Source organism: Polistes canadensis, unplaced genomic scaffold (assembly GCF_001313835.1).
Source record: "Polistes canadensis isolate GaletaPanama2010 unplaced genomic scaffold, ASM131383v1 scaffold_24, whole genome shotgun sequence".
Classification (NCBI taxonomy): domain Eukaryota; kingdom Metazoa; phylum Arthropoda; class Insecta; order Hymenoptera; family Vespidae; genus Polistes; species Polistes canadensis.
The window spans coordinates 442,413-445,610 of NW_014569571.1; the positions used below are offsets into that span (position 1 = coordinate 442,413).

A 3,198-nucleotide genomic window follows, 5' to 3' on the forward strand; every position below is an offset into this window, starting at 1 on the left:
AACGAACGAACGAACGATTCGTATATACTGTTGAATGCATCTTACAGTATTCCATTTTATTTTGGTTTTTTTTTACTATCAAATGATCCTTTTACTGTTGATCCCATTCTCTTTTCCATTCGCAAACTGTTATTTTCTCTTTTCTTATTATTTTAAGAAACATTTATAGAAATATTATTACAAACAATTGACCAATAGAACAGAATTATTATCCTTGTTGTCCAATAATGTGTACTGATCAAATTTAAAGCTCTCTAGATCTATCACATTCATTATTATTTCTTTTTAGAGGATTGCACCTTTAAGATTTTTGTATAGAGTAGGTTTAAAAAAGTTCCTATAAACTTACAAGCTTACAAATTTCTGTCCCATCTTTTAAACGTACGATTTAATTACGATTTATGGTCAAATTTGTCATATAAGACTCTTTGCTGAGAGTTAATAAAAAGATAATGTGAAATTTTTGATAAACGATTGTTTCTATTAGTCAAATTTCTTCTACGAAATGACGTCCAACAATAAGTTGGTTCAATACTTTGGAAGATAAGAAGACTCTTTCTAGATATCGTGTAGCTTGGTAAGATCTCTTCGTTTGAACACGTCATGTGCACGTGCATATCCCAATAAGAGAGACACCGAGAGATCTACGTAGATGCACGTACTACGTATATGTACCTGTTGCTCGTTCCGTTGTTCCTCCGCCACAGGCCGGTTTTGTGTTACGTGTACACTCTCTCTCACTCTCTTTCTCTCTCTCTCTCTATCTCCTTCTATCCCTTTCTCTTTCCCACTTTATCTATCTGTCTCTATCTCCAACTCTATCTCTCTCTTTCATTCTTCCTTCCATCCGCGTCCTTTTTCGTTCATACACAAATACACGTGGCCACGTATCCTAGAGGTGTACACAAATACACCCACGGGATCATTTGATCTCTCTTTTTTTCATTCAGTAGTTCTTTTTTTTTTTGTCTTTTTGCCAAATGACACACGAATTTAACTCTTTTGATGCCTGTTCATGGGATTAATCCTTTACGAAACCATGCAAATTTGAAGTTCAAAGCCGTGCACATATTTTTCTAACTATTCTAAGGTTTCATTTTATTGTTCGCAATTTTATTATCGGGTTGCCTACGTATGTCCGAAGGAATATAAAACATTATGTGTTGTAATAATTTTTTTTTATTGTTTATACAGCTCGACTAGTTCTGCATATAAATCAGATGTCGTTTTATTTATAACAAACCTCATATTTTTAATATCACATATTAATAATCGGATGCACTCGAGAGAAGGGTATTTCCGAGTGTAAAATTATATATTGATTATCGCATTTACATATAATAAATAAAATAAGAATGTATGTGTAAACCAATGGTACCAGTCTGATGCGGGGTATCTTTTGCACCCTCGGATTGACACCATGTTAAGCCCTGTTAATAACAAACTCCATATTAAATTAATTAACCAAATGAATTGATACGAAGACAAATTCGTTTGCCAAGAATAATAAACATGCATATTTTATTGTGATCTTGCATAAATTTACACTCTGATCTAAACCTGCGTGAGGAGCCCTTGGATCAATTTCAGTTTGAACATCCGAAAGATTGTAAGATATCCCCCGCTTGAAATGAATACTATTACGAATGAATGAGAAGTAGGAAGAAAGGGAGTAGGTAGCGAAAAGGGGTGAGGGTTGGGGAGGGGGAGGGGGAGGTTGGAGGATGAGGAAGAGGAACGACTGGGCCGACAAGTGGCGCCCCGTCGGTTCGTCCAATCCGCAAAGTTTAGCATAAGACGGCACCGAAGCACGACTACTTCTCTCACACTCGCTAACTCATTCACTCAGTTACTCACTTACTCACTTATGTACTCACTTACTTCACTCTCACTCTCGCTTGCTCACTCTTATTCACTTTGAGGAGCGCGTGTGTTCGGCATTTTCCCTCTACGTTGACGGTGGATCGGATATTCCGGGGATGCCTCTTCCGGTACACACAAATGCCCTTAAACACAGACACAAATATATAGTCACACATTTACATATACATAAGTATATATATGTATATATTCGTACATAGCACAACACGTACATATCCACACAGAGATAAACACATATGCGAGACTATGCTATATGCTGTAGTAGCTCGTGGAAACAAGCTTGGATAAGGGGTCTGGGGGTTTAGGGGTGAGATGGGGACCGTGGGGGGAAACGTAGGGGGTTGTGTCAGGGGAGAGAAGGTGCGGGGGGCGGGGGGGTCGGGGGCGGATTCGATGCAGCAGAGAACGGAGCAACAGGTTACCTAAAGTTCGAATGACACGCTTCAGGGATTTTCGCGAAACGACTCTGTTTTGCGTCTCGCACGATCGCCTCGTGATATCCTCTGACGAGCTTCCAAAACTCTAGGCTGTGGTCTAACGTTTGACCGTCTTTCTTCAAACTCAAACGATCTAAGTAAGTCTCACGTATATTTTAAAGGACGAAGATTTTTTCTACCTGCAAGAAGATCGAGAAATTCTTCTCAATGGGAAACGAATACTAAAAGTTTGTCGTCTTATCAAAGTTTCTTAACAATTAGAAGGGTCAATGAAATTAGTTGGGTATGGTAAATTCAAGAATTTTGTCGTTTTATCATAATTCTTATTAGCAATGACGTTTAAATGAGATTACTTGGGTCTGATATATTTGATAATTGGGAATAACTTATTGATGTTAATCAATTCGTTACTAGCAACCCCATATACGGGTCGTCTGTGTAAAGTCCCGTATATATTAACGTCAAATTATGTCGTAAGAAAAGAATTAATGGTTGAAACAAAAAAAAGAAATTCAACAAATATCTCACCAATAGGAGTAAATTAAAACACAAACAAATTGTGTAATATATTTACATATAATTTATATTTAGTTTAAATTGTGTAAACAATAATGATTCTCCTCTGTTTAAAAGTAATTACTTCAAATTGAAAGTTGTTAGAAAAAGATAAAAAGCTCTCTAAGAATAGGAAGAAGAATAAGAATAAGAATAAGAAGAAGAAGAAAGAGGATGAAAACGAAAGAGGGATTCGTAGGGATCGACGAGAGGGTGTAAGAGGTTTACGGTTGAGGCACGTGTACGTCACAGAACAGCTGAGCTTTGTGCATTTACGTAGGCGAAACACACTGAGAGAACAGAACGGTGCTTCAATCTCTCTCTG

At 37.2% G+C, this 3,198-nt stretch overlaps 1 long non-coding RNA gene across 1 annotated transcript; it reads right to left on the bottom strand.

The window, feature by feature from the left end:
• Positions 1-1,149: 1,149 nt before the first annotated feature.
• LOC106783688 lies at positions 1,150-2,636 on the bottom strand. Its single transcript, XR_001381341.1, has 3 exons — positions 2,304-2,636; positions 1,882-2,006; positions 1,150-1,430 (listed from the first exon to the last, which is right to left on the bottom strand). It is a non-coding gene; the product is annotated as an uncharacterized LOC106783688 (long non-coding RNA).
• Between the last annotated feature and the right edge of the window lie 562 nt (positions 2,637-3,198).